The 18619-nt window shown below is 46.0% G+C and overlaps 1 protein-coding gene across 1 annotated transcript in view; it reads right to left on the bottom strand.

Annotated features, from left to right (window-relative positions):
- Positions 1 to 15249: 15249 nt before the first annotated feature.
- LOC142250865 (major histocompatibility complex class I-related protein 1-like) overlaps positions 15250 to 18619 on the bottom strand; it is a 36150-nt gene continuing 32780 nt past the window's right edge. The window contains exon 8 of the mRNA XM_075323142.1: positions 15250 to 18619. The gene's annotated coding sequence lies outside the window, so the exon portion shown is untranslated.

An 18619-nucleotide genomic window follows, 5' to 3' on the forward strand; every position in this document is an offset into this window, starting at 1 on the left:
TGATCCGTCAAAAAACGGACACACAGCGGATGTAACGGACGCAACTGATCCGTTTTTTCACAGGATTCCTGTGAAAGGAATCCTGTGAAAAACACATCAGTTGCCATCTAAAAAACAACTGATCCGTTGCTGACGGACCTGACGGATTGAAAACAACGGAAGTGTGAACTTAGCCAATAGGTGACTGTGTTATTCTCTGCAGAGGCATGTTCTGGCAGGAAGAAGTGATGATGGTCAGCGCCGGATGAAAAGTAAAAGTGGAGATGAATAACGTCAGCTAGAAATGTCACATGTACACACACTATACACTATATACAGAGCTCCTGTGTATAATGTCACTGGTGATCACTGTATTACCTATATACAGATCTCCTGTTTATAAAGTCATCTGTGATCACTGTATTACCTGTACACTGACACTATATACAGAGCTCCTGTGTATAATGTCACTGGTGATCACTGTATTACCTATATACAGATCTCCTGTTTATAAAGTCAACTGTGATCACTGTATTAGCTGTACACTGACACTATATACAGAGCTCCTGTGTATAATGGCACTAATGGTAATATTAATGTTATTAGTATGGTGGTTTTTATTCAGGATCATTTATTGTAGCACTCGTCATTGTGTAGTAGTAATATGTGGTCTTGTCATGGTTTGGTGGTATTTGCCTCTTGTATGTAGTATTATTTGGTAGTCTGGTCATAGTGTCGTGGTATTTCTCCCTTGTATGTGGTAATATTTGATTACTATGTGGTCTAATTATGGTGTGTTGGTATTACTCTTTGGTATGTGGTTGTGTTTGATCACTATGTGTTGTTAATATGTTATCTGGTCATGGTTTGGCGGTATTTGTATTCGGTCACTATGTGGTGGTAATATGTTGTCTGGTCACGGTGTGGCGGTATTTCCCCCTTGTATGTGATATTATTGGTCTTGGTATAGTGGATTGTGTTCTGTCTGGAGGTCACTTTCCATCAATATGGGGAAGATTCTTTATTTCCAATAGTTTAAATATTTGAATGTTTAACCCCTCGCTGTCCTGTGATTATTACACTGCAGCAAATATGCACTTACAGGTTCTCCAGTGAAAACAAGTAATCTCCTTTACTAAGGCCACGTGCACACAGTATTTGGTGAGTTTTTTACCTCAGTATTTGAAGCCAAAACCAGGAATTGTAAAATCAGTAAAATGAGAGGAAAAGTATAATAGAAAGACGGGCACCGCTTCTGCATTTTTCACCCACTACTGATTTTGGCTACAAATACTGATGTAACATACTGACCAAATACTGACAGTGTGAACATGGCCTAAGCATGTCATAACTTATTCATCTGTTGGGGTCTGATTGCTGGGACCTGCACTGATCTGCAAATTGTGCAACTTTTATCCCCATTACACTGGAGCTCGTGTCCGACTCGACCCCTGATCCATTATCCCCTCAGTGGCTGTGAGCGCTGTGCTTGATTTTATCTGACCACCCCAAAGAGGATGAATGGAGCTGCGGTCACACACCCCACCCCACAGAGGATGAATGGAGCTGCGGTCACACATCCCACCCCACAGAGGTGAATGGAGCTGCGGTCACACATCCCACCCCACAGAGGATGAATGGAGCTGCGGTCACACCCCCCACCCCAAAGAGGATGAATGGAGCTGCGGTCACACACCCCACCGCACAGTGGATGAATGGAGCTGCGGTCACACCCCCCACCCCACAGAGGATGAATGGAGCTGCGGTCATACATCTCACCTCACAGAGGATGAATGGAGCTGCGGTCACACACCCCACCCCACAAAGGATGAATGGAGCTGCGGTCACACACCCAACCCCACAGAGGATGAATGGAGATGCGGTCACACATCTCACCCCACAGAGGATGAATGGAGTTGCGGTCACACACCCCACCCCACAGAGGATGAATGGAGATGTGGTCACACATTCCACCCCACAGAGGATGAATGGAGCTGCGGTCACACATCCCACCCCACAGAGGATGAATGGAGCTGCTGTCACACATCCCACCCCACAGAGGATGAATGGAGCTGCTGTCACACATCCCACCCCACAGAGGATGAATGGAGCTGCGGTCACACATCCCACCTGCCGCCGCTGCATTGTATAATGGGCATATAAGTGCCCTGTCAGGGATAAAAGTTCCTCATTCTTCCGATTGGTGCGGTTTACACTGCTCTGGTTCTACCGATCAATAAGTGATCACCAACCTAACCTGTGGATCGGTGATAACTTGTCACCAAAGATCCCATTGCTGCAAACTACTGTAATTGTACATTAGTTATTGTGTGTGCACAGGAGATGTGCAAGAGCCGGCTGTGCTTTACAATAATGGGCATAGCAGCTAATAGATATTTGCATGTAGCTGTAGGGTGGGCCCCTAGAGTTATTTCCCCTAGTGGGCCCCAGACACCCCAGTCCAACCCTGGGATGACGTAGGACAAGTCATACACATGGACTGGGAAGGAGGATGGCTATCACACAAGATGGAGGAGGCGCTGGACCATAGGGAGCAGCGACGCCCATCGGACTGAACCACCCCCTAGGTGAGTATTATAAAGCTGTAACGTATTACATTCTACAGAGTGGTCTGGGCTCTTATATACAGCGTTCTAGAATGCGGTATATAAGGTCTCACTGGTGGTGGCCGCAGCTCATAAGGGAAAATCCTGGTGACTGCTTCCTTTAATGTTTGTTGACTTGTTTGTTAGTTTGGGTTCTTTATAGCTTTTAGGACTTGTGAGAATATCTGTTGTAGTTTTAGGTAAAAATATATGCAGAAATAAGGAAATTCTGAAGGGTTCAGAAACTTTCACCACCATTGTAAATCCTCAGCTGCACCAGTGATTCGTGCCAATGTCAGTACACTTATGCAGGGGCTGGCAGGCACAATTTAGCCTGGGGGCCAATCACAAAGCAGTGGCCCTCATGTTGCGGCAGCCTACCATTGGACTGTTCATCTCTGGCCGCTGCATTAAAGCAGCAGTGGTAACAGGCTTTATGAACAGGCTGGTACATATATAAATATATATATATATTATATATATATATAGGAACAGAGCCACGTTTACTGCGTACATAGATACTGCAACAGAGCCAAGATGGCTACATAGATACAGGAACTGAAGCAAGCTTGTGAGAGCAGAACCGAGATATGGGAGCAGAGCCGAGCTTACTACAGAAATATGGGAGCAGAACTGAGCTTACTACAGAGATACAATATCAGAACTGAGCTTACTACAGAGATATGTGAGCAGAACCGAGCTTACTACAGAGATTTGGGAACAGAACCAAGCTTACTGCGGAGATATGGGAGCAGAGCCGCACTTACTACACAGATATGAGAGCAGAACCGAGCTTACTACAGAGATATGGGATCAGAACCGAGCTTACTACAGAGATATGAGAGCCGAACCGAGCTTACTACAGAGATAAGGGAGCAGAACCAAGCTTACGACAGAGATAAGGCAGCAGAACCGAGCTTACTACAGAGATATGGGATCAGAACCGAGCTTACTACAGAGATATGAGAGCCGAACCGAGCTTACTACAGAGATAAGGGAGCAGAACCAAGCTTACTACAGAGATAAGGCAGCAGAACCGAGCTTTCTGCAGAGATAAGGTTGCAGAACCAAGCTTACTACAGAGATAAGGGAGCCGAACCAAGCTTACTACAGAAATATAGAAGCAGAACCGAGCCTACTACAGAGATATGAGAGCTGAACCGAGCTTACTACAGAGATAAGGGAGCAGAACCAAGCTTACTACAGAGATAAGGCAGCAGAACCAAGCTTACTACAGAGATAAGGCAGCAGAACCAAGCTTACTACAGAGATAAGGGAGCAGAACCGAGCTTACTACAGAGATATGGGAGTAGAACCGAGCTTACTACAGAGATATAGGAGCAGAACCGAGCTTACTGCAGAGATATGGGAGCAGAACCGAGCTTACTACAGAGATATCTGAGCAGAACCGAGCTTACTACAGAGATATGGGAGTAGAACCGAGCTTACTACAGAGATATAGGAGCAGAACCGAGCTTACTACAGAGATATGGGAGCAGAACCGAGCTTACTACAGAGATATGGGAGCAGAACCGAGCTTACTACAGAGATATCTGAGCAGAACCGAGCTTACTACAGAGATTAGGGAGCAGAACCAAGCTTACTACAGAGATAAGGGCGCAGAATCCAGCTTACTACAGAGATATGAGAGCAGAACTGAGTTTACTACATAGATACGAGCTTAGTGTATCAATACAGGGTAACAATCTAACTTACTTAGTCTTCTACATAGAAACAGCAACAGAACCAAGCCTCCTACATACATATGGGAGGAAAAAGAAGGAAGAAAGCGATCAAGCGTCCAATGTGTGCAAAAGAACAATTTTTATTGATCAGTACAGAGGTGGACATAATAAAGGATAAAAACAGCAACCAGGAGAACCAGCGGTAACAGTCACAATTATGAATGTTTGACTAATGCAAGCACCATGTGGTACAATATAAGTATCTAACAATTGTCAGCCAGTATCTTAAAGGGGTAAAAAAATGTTTTCTTTTTTTTAATTAGTATGATAATGATATAGATCAAAAAATGGGGATTAATATTTTAATCATCCAGCATAACTGAATATGTTAAACTACTGGATCGTTATATTTATACATCCAGAGTTATTAAATACCCCATATAGCAAAGTTATTATGTTTGTTATATGATGGTGAGTCATACAGCAATGATTCAACATCCACAATTGTATCCCAAAAGACACCCCATTATAGACATCCAGGTGCTGGCAAGGTCAAACAGAACCACGTGGAAGATTCAATATAGACTCCTATATAGGAGAAAGAGGCAAAGCACACTATAATAAGTAATGGCAGATACCAATCCATATGTGCCAATAACATGCCAATCATAGGGACAAGTTGCCCTCTCCAAATTAGTGGACTGAACATGCACAATATGAAATAAACTTACCACGTGTATAGATGGAGGAATGAAAAAGAGCGTGAACCGCTGGAAACTCCTCCTACCCAATGGCCGTTTCGGCAACCGCCTTCGTCAGGGGGAACAAAACAATCTTACTGCATACACATAGTACCATAACTAAGCTTACTGGTCAAACATGGTACCGTAACTAAGCTTACTACTTAAATATGGCACCATAACTGAGCTTACTATATAGATATGGGAGCAAAACCATGCTTACTGCATAGACACAGTACCATAACCCAGCTAACTGCCTATACAACAAATACAAAGCTTCTCCTATATTTTCAATGTTAAACATGTACAGCAAACTGATGGCACATGGACTATACACTGATGCCATCCGTGTGCTGTACGTATTTTTCATGGTCCCATAGTCTTCTATTGACCATTGTGATCTGTGCTGCAGGAAAAAAAACAGACATTGCTATATGCATCACATGGACACACGGTCTATGTAGATACACAGACATGTGAGCAGCACCATAGGCTATAATGGGTATATGTGGTAAAAAAAACCCCCAGATACAACACGTACCAGAAACACGGGCTTGTGAAGGAGGCCTAAGGTGACATAGCTACGTCACAGTGCAGGAAGGGGTTAATTTCACTTGTCTTTTCATAAACACAGAAAGACAAATTAAAGTCCCTAACACATATATGAACGGGCTCGTGCCCACAATCAGTGTCAGCAGCGTTTTAGACGCAGAGTGTTTTTACTGTGTCCAAAATGCTGCATTGTACAGCACAGGCACAGTGCATGGATTTATAGAAATCTCCGGCCCCCTGGGCTTCCTTTAGATGCTCCATAAAATGACTTGAGGGGCGAGTTTCTGAGCTGCAGCTTGTGAATTTATTCTAAGAGATGCTAGTGCTCTGAGCGGGAGAATACAGAAAAAATCCACTGTCAGTGACCCTGATCGTGTGCATGGACAGTGCACCTCCACTAGAGAAAGCACCCTGCGTCCAGACCGTAAGGAAGCCTGATGGTGGGCACTCACCCTTAAAGATAAGATACAAATGTTTTACACATACACCAAAACACTATAAGGGTATGTGGCCACGGTCCAGACATGCTGCGTCCTGGAGGCAGTGTGTCCTCTCCTGCGGGGCAGCGAGTGCTCTCCGAAGGGTCTGCAGCTGCTTGTGCCCACAGTCAGGGTTCAGGCCACTGCGGTCGTTTTCTCTGTTCTCCCTGCGGAAAACACTCGCGTCTCTGCAGCAATAAATTCACATGCTGCGGCTCGGGGATCCACGCCACAGGGCAGCTTTCGCTGTGGGCTGTACACGCACAGTGGGCATGGGATTTTTAGAAATCCATCCACTGAGCTTGTATTGTACAATGCAGCGTTTTGGATGCAGCGAAAACACTCTACATCCAAAATGCTGTGAACCCTGATCATGGTCATGTACCCTTACATACACACATCATACACACATACATAGAACCCCACAAATACGGACATGCAAACATACAGTACAGACACATACACCCACACGGCGTACAGACACGTACCCAGATTTATTCACATTAAGCAGATACATATTTGAAGACAATCACAAACATATAAACATACACACACATAAATAGACACAATCCTATACACACAGACATACACACAGACTGGGGGGCTTTTACTTTTGATGATTGAGGATAACACTTCTCTTGCCTCCTGTGTGGCCTACAAACTTGTTTGATGCTCCTCTTCGGTGGGGAGGCAGCGCGCGCTGCCACCAGGAATTCCAGAGCCCCATACTGGTAACATTTTCAGGCTCCTTAAGACTCCGCCCAGGTTCCACCCCAGCTCCGCCTCCACCACTCAAGCCTTCCATAGTACCACCGCCATTCTTGGAAAAACTCCACTTACATCTTTGTCCTTCTTCTTCTGAAGTCGGGGTGCATGACACCTCCTGCGTCATGTATACGTGCCGACATTGAGGTCCTGCGCAGGAGCACTTTGATCTGCCCTGCCCTGAGCAGATCAAAGAATTGTAGTGCGCCCGCGCAGGACCTCAATGCCGGCGCATGTGCATGACGTAGGAGGTGTCATGCACTCCGACTTCAGAAGAAGGAGGATAAAGATGGCCAAAAGAGGAGGCGCCGCACCCGGAGAACAGAGCCACCCCTTTGACCAGTCTGCATCGTACCAACTGTTTAGGTAAGTATCATAAAGTGATTTTTATGTTCTGCACAGCGGCCTGGGCCCTTATATACAGCATGTTAGAATACTGTATATAAGAGCCAACTGGTGGTGGCCGCAGCTTATACTCGCCAAAACTGGTGACAGGTTCCCTTTAACGGCTGTTCGGCTCGGCTATGCAGCGCAGTCGTCATTTTAACAGCCTGAAAAAAGCTGCATGCACCGTGTTTTTGGGTTATCAAAATGACAAACCCTGATGGAATCATCAGCCACATGCGTATTTATAGATATAATAAAGAGTATACAGGCTATATATACTGTATATAATATAGACGCTGCTGGCTGCATATACAATGGGCACGGAAAGTATTCTTGTTTAATAAATTTGCAAAATGTCTACATTTCTGTTTCATTTCTGTCAGGATGGATGGGGGATGGGGTGTAGAATGTACATTATTGAGAATTTACCAAATGGCTGCAATGAAATAAAGAGGGAAAAATGTAAAAGGGTCTGAATACTTTCCGTAGTCACTGTATATAATATGGGGGCTGTATATTGTGTATACACCGCACTATACTGTACACACACATCCACACTATATATAGTATATACAGACATAATGCAGACTATTCTGCTCCTGTATATACAGTGTAATGAGGCGAACAGCTCTGACTGTTTTTTGACTGAAAAGGACATGGAGACTGACATTACACAGGATGGTGCTGCCACCTTGTGGACAAGTGCTGAAATTGCTAGAGGGGCGGACACTAAAATCTGATCCCCTCCCAAAAACACTGGTTGTACAGGAAAAAAGTGCGGGAAAAAGCTCACTGAGCCACTGGAGCTGTATCAGAGCAGACCTGCTTCGGACTGCCCTCATCACTGAAGTGTGAGGGATTGCCAGAACTGCTGCAGACGTGATACTGGACTCAAGGGACCTCCGGACCGTCTCCATCCTCCATTCCAAGAGACTGTAAGCTAGTCCTCTGGTGAGAGGGCTGAAGATCTCCCCATCTCTCTTCCTTGGAGTCGCCGTCGTTTACCCGGAGTCCAGGCCTGCTACGTGGGAGCCCTCCCTCCTTGTGTTTTGGACTGGTAATATAACCCATAGGGCAAGTCAGGGACAGAATTCTTGTTTATCATTGCTGTTTTTTTTGTGTTCTGTGGCGTGTGTCCGAAGTTAGAGACTCGGACAGCAAACCCTGATTATGTGTGCTGCTAAGCCAGCTGCGTGTGTCATTGAAATGTTTACCAGTAAAGAAATGTACCCTTGCATAAAATCTGAGCGTGGGGATTTTGTTGGCGCAGATTATGGGAACTCAGCCGCGGTCTTACCCGCGGCCACTTCATACAGTATGGTGCTGTGTATGAGCCGAGAGACAGACACAGAATATACTCACGAGCCATGGCGGCTCCGACGCTGAAGACACAAGGTTCAGATGGAGTCCCGGTGCTCGGCGGTGATTGGAGGATACTCTCTCCTCGCGGTGACATCCTTCATCTTTCGGTACGGTCCTGTTTGTACTGCTCACAGCAGCCTCTTTAGCGCATGCACAGTATAAATGTCACAATAATGATCAGAGGAATAGAGGCCGGCAGTGTCAGACGTCACTGAAGAGGTCATACACGGCCGGCCCCCTCTTCGGTGGCCATACTTTTAAGTAGCTGTGGCTATGGCTGGGGCCCCAGGGTTTAATAAAGCTAAGCGCCATATTTTTTGGACCCTCTTTACTGTAAAATGCACCCCAGGTTTACAAAGCAAAAAAAAACAAAACATTTTCCTATTAAAACATCCCTGGCGGTGTAAAGGGGAGGAGTCATTATTACTAATTTTAAATGTACTAGGGTAGAATAGCAAGGTAATAAATCTATTGTTAGTGTCTTTCTGCAGTGTATATGTGGCACCCCAGGGTTGCCACAGTAACAACACAAAGGGTTAACTCCCCATACACAACACCAAGACCTCCTGGAAAGAAGGGGAGACCAAGCTGCTTCCCTGGATATTCTGGTGGCGGGAGGAAATGGTCAGTAGTTTCAGTTTGGAAGTTCATTGCAGAGCACTGAGGAGACAGGATCTCTGCAGGTTGGAAGCTGGCTTTAGCTCATCTCAGGATCCACTGACCAATTCCAGGCCTAGCTGAGGGTCTGAGGAAAGGAGACAGATTACACAGAGGAACATTCCTGGGAGGCAGAGCATTGCTGAGCTCACCCCAGTGGAGCACACAGAACGGATGCTGGATCCGAGACTGCAGGTTACATACTGCACAGTTACCACCAGAGAAGTGAAGATTCCAGATCTTTCACCTGTACCACAGACACAAGCAACATAGGAGAGTTCAGGAACATACTAGGAAGGACTCGAGTTGCCTGTCAGGTTGGTACCTAGGAGCAGAGCAGAGCAGAGCCGGCTGCATAGTTCACACAGCAGCAGGGCCACAGACACACAGTGCAGGCAGGGAAGCCAAAACGGCCCGGCTGGGTGGGAGAAACCCTGAACCCCTCACAGACTCCGTGGACAGTACTCTGCTGAATACCATCATCAGTAAAGGACAAAGAAACTGCAAAACCGTGAGTCTGCCTGTTTATTGTGCTCGTGTCCTGCACTCCCCCCATAGACTAACACACTGCCCCGGGGAAAAGGCTCTACCCGTGGGGAGCCGTCCCATCTCAAGCTGCCTTCCATCACCCCCGGAGGTTCTGCAGCAGCGGTGGTCATCTCTGATCACATTCCACGGGTGGCGTCACGAACATAACCCCCCTTTTTATTGTGGAACCAGGGAGCACGGACCGGGTCACGACACCGTGATCCCCTTTCCAGAAGCAACCCCTCGGCCCGGTTCTGGGTACCCCCCTTAGTCCCTGGCGACACATATATATTATACACACACGGCTCCGCTACATGCCCAAAGACATACACGGCTCCGCTACAATCCCTCAGACACATACGGCTCCGCCACTGACAAACATGACTCCGCCACATGCCCTCAGCCACACACGGCTCTGCCACAGACACACACGACTCCGCCACATGCCCTTAGCCACACACGGCTCTGCCACAGACACACACAACTCCGCCACATGCCCTCAGCCACACACGGCTCTGCCACAGACACACACTGCTCTGCTACAGGCCCTCAGCCACACACGGCTCTGCCACAGACACACACGACTCCGCCACATGCCCTCAGCCACGCACGATTTTGCCACAGACACACATTGCTCTGCTACAGGCCCTCTGCCACAGACACACATGGCTCTGCTACAGGCCCTCTGCCACAGACACACATGGCTCTGCTACAGGCCCTCAGCCACACACGGCTCTGCCACAGACACACACTGCTCTGCTACAGGCCCTCAGCCACACACGGCTCTGCCACAGACACACACTGCTCTGCTACAGGCCCTCAGCCACACACGGCTCTGCCACAGACACACACGACTCCGCCACATGCCCTCAGCCACGCACGATTTTGCCACAGACACACATTGCTCTGCTACAGGCCCTCTGCCACAGACACACATGGCTCTGCTACAGGCCCTCTGCCACAGACACACATGGCTCTGCTACAGGCCCTCAGCCACACACGGCTCTGCCACAGACACACATGGCTCTGCTACAGGCCCTCTGCCACAGACACACACTGCTCTGCTACAGGCCCTCAGCCACACACGGCTCTGCCACAGACACACACTGCTCTGCTACAGGCCCTCAGCCACACACGGCTCTGCCACAGACACACACTGCTCTGCTACAGGCCCTCAGCCACACACGGCTCTGCCACAGACACACATGGCTCTGCTACAGGCCCTCAGCCACACACGGCTCTGCCACAGACACACACGGCTCTGCTACAGGCCCTCAGCCACACACGGCTCTGCCACAGACACACACGGCTCTGCTACAGGCCCTCAGCCACACACGGCTCTGCCACAGACACACACGACTCCGCCACATGCCTTCAGCCACACACGGCTCTGCCACAGACACACACGACTCCGCCACATGCCTTCAGCCACACACGGTTCTGCCACAGACACACACAGCTCTGCCACAGGCCTATAGACATACATGGCTTTGCTTCATTCAAATATAAACACACACAGCTCTACTACATGCATATATACAAACACATTGCCCTACTGCATGCATCTACATACACAGCTCTAATATATGCACCTATTAACAAACACAACTCTGTTAAATGCTGCACATATACACACAGCCTCACAACAGGCACATTTCCTTACACACACACTATACATTACCACATCTTGCAATATAAGGAGAACATGAGCAAATTGCTAGGAAAATAGACCAATTAAACTATGAATATTTTTAATTTAATTTTTCTTTTTCAAAGTGCCAAGTGCAATAAATAAATATTCATTTACAAAATCTCTTTAGTACATCATCAAAAAGAGGATAGGAAATGGGGATGATGATATTGGGTTCACATATAAACCACTGGTAAACATATAATGCTGAGTGACCTGATTATTGTAAATTGTTTATAGAATGAGCATGGCCCACAAAAAGGTTCTTTTATATATACCAAACAGTAGGGAAAGATTGTCCCATATCAGAAATAACGGACCAGAGGTGCAAACAAAAAGGTGTATGGAGAAAAGGTAGCAGTGCAATTGCAAAACTACAAAGGTTACAACAGCATAACCATTGGCAAAAGGTGAAAAAACTCCCATATAGTGCTGAACAGACTTGAATAATGTTTAAAACAGGAGCCTGGCCGAAGCAAAACTTATTATATACCAAGTGGTGAGGAAGAATAATTCCATAACATAATAACCAGACCGAAAGAACAAGAAAGGTAGATGGAAAAAAACAGGCTTGGAAAACAATAGCAGAGCTACAATAGTTAGAGCAGCATTTACCGTGGACACAGGTGGAAGACCTCATCCTGCAGCCCCTGATGGGTGCAGAAGAGCACTGCAGGAGAGGAGACACTGGGAGCTGCACGGAGGCTGCAGCAGTGACAGCACCTGCCAGGTCATCGGTCATGTGATCAGGCACAAATTTACTCACTTCACCTTCTGAGCTCCAGCAGCCTCCGGTCATCTCCCGGTATCCCTACACCAACAATTAGGCTGCTTTCACACTACGTTTATTTAACATGCGTCCTGAACGTTTTTTTAACGCAAAAACGGATCCAGTGCAAATGCGTTTTCATTTCAATGCATTTACAATGGACTCGCGTTAACATGCGTTCACCTGCGTTTGCGTGCGTTATAGTGAGGATCCAGCGACTTGCAGTTTTTTAACATCTTTCAAAAACGCTACTTGTAGCGTTTTTGAGCTGCATCCAAATACTGCAAATCGCTGGATCCTGACTAAACAGCAAACGCAGGTGAACGCTGGCATGCTGATAGGCAGGATCCTGCTTGCTCTACTGAGCATGCCCAGAACCAGTCTCGCGTGATCAGTCCCTCTCTCTCCTACCTCTCTCCTCCTCCCTCCCTATCTCTGTCTTTCCCCCTTCCTCTCCTCCCTCTCTCTCCCACCTGAGAGCTGCGGACACTCGTAACCAAGGTAAATATCGGGTAACCGCGGTCTTAGTTACCCGATGTTTACGTTGGTTTCGTGTGCAGGCAGCCCTGCTCCTAGCAGCTGCAGACACTCGTAACCAAGATAAATATCGGGTATCCAAGCCCGATGTTTACCTTGGTTACAAGCGTCTGCAGCTGTCAGATGCCGGCTCCCAGTCTGGCATGTTTAGTTCCCCTCACTCCCGATCACATGACTCCAATGCCCACCCCTAAACATCCAGTGACAGGATCCTGCAAAATAACAGATGCGTTTGCATACGTTATTTGCTGTAAAAGCAGGATCCGCTTTTGCAGCAAAAAAACATTCATGACGTATGTTAAAAAAACGTAGTGTGAAACCAGCCTAAGGGCAGTAATGCCCTGATTGCAGCCCTGGCATGACGTCATTACAACACACGACCGCGCACAGTGAACTGCGCGCGGCCGTGTCTCCTGTACTATAATGCCGCCGGCTGACACTGTCTGCGCCCGGAGAAGTGTCAGTGCCGGCCCCGGCATCACAATACAGGAGACACGGACGCGCGGAGTTCACTGTGTGCGGCCATGTTTGTGTTATAATGACATGTAGCAGGCAGTCGGCCATGTATAGAGGCTGGGAGGGCGGCCCGGGGGGCAGTTGCCCCCCCTGCACTTATGTATAGTCACATATAACTGCGACCTGTGATTTTTGCAGCCGATCATCAGCCTCAGCAGTCTCATACTACATGTGATTGGTTGCAGTGGTCATATGATTATATGGTATATGATCACAACAGCAAAGTTGTCAACAGACCACCCAAACAGTGAAGCTGCAGCAGTCGGGGACTTCAGAAGGCAAGAAGTTTTTATTTTTTTTTATTTTGTTTTTTTATTTTATTATATTTGCACTTTTCCGGCTCCAGGACAAACTCTTTAATGGGAGTTTACATCTAATGACCTGAAGATAACGTCCACTAAACCGATCACAAATGTTCTGGCATAAATTGGACAAAAGAAAAGGAAATGTAGAGAAGTTCCCAGCACCCCTGTTATCCTGCCCTACACTCAATATTAGGATACAGTTACCTAGGCCTATGTATTAATATCCCCCGCAAGGCGAAGTGAGTTTTTGGCAAAACCCCCCTTCCCATCCAAACTCCCGGGCCTCCAGGCCTGCCAGCCCCTATACAGATATATTTCTCGTGTACAGTTGTACTCAAAAGTTTACACACCCAGTCAGATTTTTTTGCTTTCTTGGCCTTTTTCAGAGAATTTGAATGATAACACAAAATCTTTTTTTCCACTCATGGTTAGATGAATGCAGCACGTTATCAGCAAATACTGGAGGCAAATTTGCCCTCATCAGACCGGAAGCTGCACATGATACGTACTTGGATGTTCCAACATGACAATGATCAAAAACACAAGGCCAAGTCGACCTGTCATTGGCTACAGCAGAACATAGTGAAGGTTCTGGAGTGGCCACCTCAGGCTCCTGACCTCAATATCATTGAGCCACTCTGAGGGGGGGGAACTGAAGCACACAGTTCATGCAAGAAAGCCCAGGAATTTACAGGTACTGGAGGTGCCAAGAAGAATGGGCATCTTCACCATCTGACCAAGAAAAATGGGCAGCTTTACTATCTGACCAAGAAGCATTGGCAGCTTTACCATCTGACCAAGAAAAATGGGCAGCTTTACCATCTGACCAAGAAGAATTGGCGGCTTTACCATCTGACCAAGAAAAATGGGCAGCTTTACTATCTGACCAAGAAGTATTGGCAGCTTTACCATCTGACCAAGAAGAATGGGCAGCTTTACCATCTGACCAAGAAGCAATGGCAGCTTTACCATCTGACCAAGAAGAATGGGCGGCTTTACCATCTGACCAAGAAGAATTGGCGGCTTTACCATCTGACCAAGAAGAATTGGAGGCTTTACCATCTGACCAAGAAGAATGGGCGGCTTTGCTATCTGAGAAAATAAAGAGCCTCTTCCACAACTACCACAAAAGACTTCAAGCTGTCACTGATGTTAGAGGGGGCAATACACGGGATTAAGAACTGGGGGATGGGAACTTTTCATCGAGGTCATTTGGATGTTTTTGGTTGTCATTATGATTTTAAAAGAGAAAACACAGTAGATGACAATAAATGTCTTCACCCGACCACTAACCATGAGTGGAAAAAAAGATTGTGTGTTATTATTCATATGGGAACATCTGAATGACAGTTGTAAAAGCGTCCCAGGTGCAACCGCAGGAAGTTGGCTGAAAGGTTGCCAAGAAAGGGCGGCTGTGCAGAAAAATTGAAAATATCAGATACTGTATTTTGTGTAACTTTCTTTTTTTGTGTCATTGAGGGATCACATCAGTTTATTATTATACAATGTGAGTCCAGTGTTTAGAAAATGCCCAAAGTGACGCGTTGCAGACAGCGCAAAGAGACAATAAAAAGTGTTCCCAATGTCACACCTTCAAATAAACATATCAGAAGACCCATTATAACAAAATATGGCACGAGACGTGTTACGTTTGTAAACATTTTATTTTCCAAGAATAAATATAAATGACGACTTTTGTAACAGGCAATAACGGAGCGTTGTGTATCCAGATTATATTCACAGGATACATCTGGTCACGGCCTTCAGATAAATATGTCCTAAAAACTAACTTCTATTATTAATTTAAAAAAAAAAATGTTGATTTCTTTATTCCAAAGATGTCACTAAATAAAAGTGGATCTTCTTCTGCGGTAGATTGGGAGCAGTAGGAGATGGACGCTCTCTTAGACCGCGCCGCGGTGAGAGGAGCAGCTCCACACATAGTAATACTGCAAGGAGCTTTATTCACGCGTTTCAGGTTTCTACCGAACATTTCTCAAAAATGAACTACATATAAAGACGATTGATATGACAATGGGGTAGGGGCCTTTAAATACACAAAAGGGGGGAAATATTGAAAGAAACTCCCACCTGGGCGTGAATGAGGGGCGCTTTATACAAAAGCCGGTAATACCATGAAATAACAGAATAGACTGGAAAACATATGGTCGTTACTGCTGTGCTTAAAGGGTCTTTACCCACAAAGTTCATTTAATGAATAGATCTTGGAATAATAATAATTTACACAATTAGATGTTATATAAAATGTTCCTGTGCTGAGATAATCTTATATATGTGTCCCTGCTATGTGCTGTGTGTGATGCTAAACCACTAGGGGGCACGAGTGTGCAAGAAGGATGTCAGCACCTAGGTGTAATGAGGTGCACGACCGCTAGAGGCCGCAAGTACCTTAGTCAGAGAGGTCTGCAGAGTAGTCGATCAAGCCAAGTCAGAAGCCAGGAGGTAACGTCAATACAGAGGGAGCGAGAGAAGCCGAGGTCAAGTGAGAGCCGGGGGTCAGTAGCCGGAAGGAGCGTCAATAACCGAAGGGGAACAAAGACAAGATCAGGGTATGAGCCGGAGTCAGAGGCCAAGAGGACACTTCAGGGACCAGGGAGCGTGCGGAGCAAGAGTCACAGAAAGCCGAAGGTGAGGGAAGCAGGGAGTTCAGCCAGAGCAGAGAGGAGAGGGAACGGGGAACGTAACTAAGGTAGTAGGACAAGATCAAACCACTCACGGGAACCAGAAACGTACACTGCGAGACAGGAACTATAACTGGCGGTATTCCGGGTGGAAAGGCTCCAAGATAAGGCAGAGCGATCACCTGGAACGAGGCACTACCAAATAGGCTCCCCCCATCAGGCCTAGAACCAGAAAATACAACACACACAAAACATACTGGCTCTGCACGAAAGCAGAGCCACCACAAAGAGTTATGATACTGTGTAATGGCCGTGTCTGACCGTATAGGCACATGGTCTGATCATACCACATTTCCTGGGCCAGGGAGGACGCAAAAGAGTATACAAAAAAAAATACAAAAAAATACAGTTTGCACTTTGAAATGCTAAGCTATGAAAACTATAAATTTGTGAATATAGACCTGCATTAATGCTACGGGATATCTAAGAAAAATTAGATATTTAGCATATAGAAACGGCCATTTGTATATCTGCCCAGTTGCCACATCACATCTCGTAACTGGGTACCTACTCTATGTTGAAGCCTCTCTCTGGGTTAGCAGTAGTGAAGTTTTAGTACAAACTGTTTTTTTTGTGTTTTATGTCATGTTCAGTTATGCACCTGTTCACACCTCAGTTTGGTGAGTGCTGTCAGTCTTTTTGTCTATATATAAAAGAGTATACAGACATTACAGCACAGGATCACAAATAATTATTTCTGTGAGGTAAAACATTTTTAAATCAGTCAGGGAAATGTTTTACCTCACAGAAAGAATCAGCTATGATTCTGTGCTGTAATGTCTGTATACTCTTTATGTCTTTCCCTGCCCAGGAGATATGGTATGATCAGACCATGTCCCTGTACAGTCAGACACGGCCATTACACAGCTGGGACACATATATAAGAATATCTAAGCACAGGAACATTTTATATAAACACATCCAATTGTAGAAATTATTATTATTCCAAGACGTATTGATTAAAATTAACTTTGTTTGTGGGGAAAAACCCTTTAACCCTTTCAAACATCATAAAAAAACTAAATACCTTTAAAATGAATTAAAAACAAATAAAACATATAATAAGTGCCAATTTACAAAATACTGTCAGGAAAAAAAAATGAAGGCGTACTAGACGTCTATGGATGGCGGTGTAAAATCTAAAGACTGCATTGACCCACAAACGGTAGCTAATGGAAGGATTGTATAATATGATAGTATTTTATAACAAATACAATTGATCAGGGGTCGGGAACATTTTTGGCTGAGAGAACCATGAACGCCACATATTTTAAAATGTAATTCTGTGAGAGCCATACTCACCAGGGGGAAGCGGCAGTGGTGGAGCGGCTCGGAACGTCCCAATAGGCAGGGTAGGAGATGCTGCGGGCACGGAGGAGGGAGTGTCGCGACTCAGGAGGGTCAGTGTGCGGAGGGTCGGCAATACTGCGGCGGGCTCGTGGGGTGTCATGGCGGCAGGCGCCATTGATCTGCCAGCGTGCTGCTTTGAATCTCCTGCAGTCGATCAGATCGACTTCAAGAAAATGGCTGCGGGGTCCTATCTGCACACGCGCCGCCTCCGCGGCCATTTTCTGCAAGTCGAGCTCGTCAACTGCGGGAGATTCAAAGCAGCACGCAGTCCTCCGGCGTGCTCGCTGCCGTGACTCCTCAAGAGCCCGCAGTATCGCCGACCCTGCACCACCACTGCAGCCCCGGTAAGCCATATCTGGTTTGTAAGACGCACCCCCCATTTTTTCCTCAGTTTTGGGGGAAAAAAATTGCATCTTACAAACCAGAAAATATGGTATTTTTTTAATAAATATTTGTCTGTGAGCCAGATGGAGCCATCAAAAGAGCTACATCTGTCTCGCGAGCCATAGGTTCTTGACCCCTGCGATAGAGGATGTATTAATTAAAATAAATAAATAAAGATATGTCATACAAATTAAATGTGAAACACTATGGGACGAGGAATTGGTATAGAACATGAGGACTGGTGGTGCTCAGTCTAAAGATGCTGCATTATCCACTGAGCCAGCAGAGGAACCACGCCTGGAAGAACGGGATCGCGGTGAGGCCACAGATACCATTCGTATGGTCAACTTACTATGATACAGCTAAAATGAGCGCAGGTTATTATAATTAGTGGCTTATAGCGAGACAAAGTGTATAATGTATGGGGCCGACTTCTAATGTAGAAAAGGAGTGTAATATTCCACTGTTGGAGGGAATATAAACATGGGGGACGGCTGGAGCACTTCTCATCTGTTGGGAGTTGATTGTATTTTAGTGCCAAAGTCCAAGTCGATCAACGCAATATTGAATTTTCACTCATGATTTATATAAGTCGTTGTTTCATAAGATTGCAGCATTTTTCGTAC

Source organism: Anomaloglossus baeobatrachus, chromosome 9, assembly GCF_048569485.1.
Source record: "Anomaloglossus baeobatrachus isolate aAnoBae1 chromosome 9, aAnoBae1.hap1, whole genome shotgun sequence".
NCBI lineage: Eukaryota > Metazoa > Chordata > Amphibia > Anura > Aromobatidae > Anomaloglossus > Anomaloglossus baeobatrachus.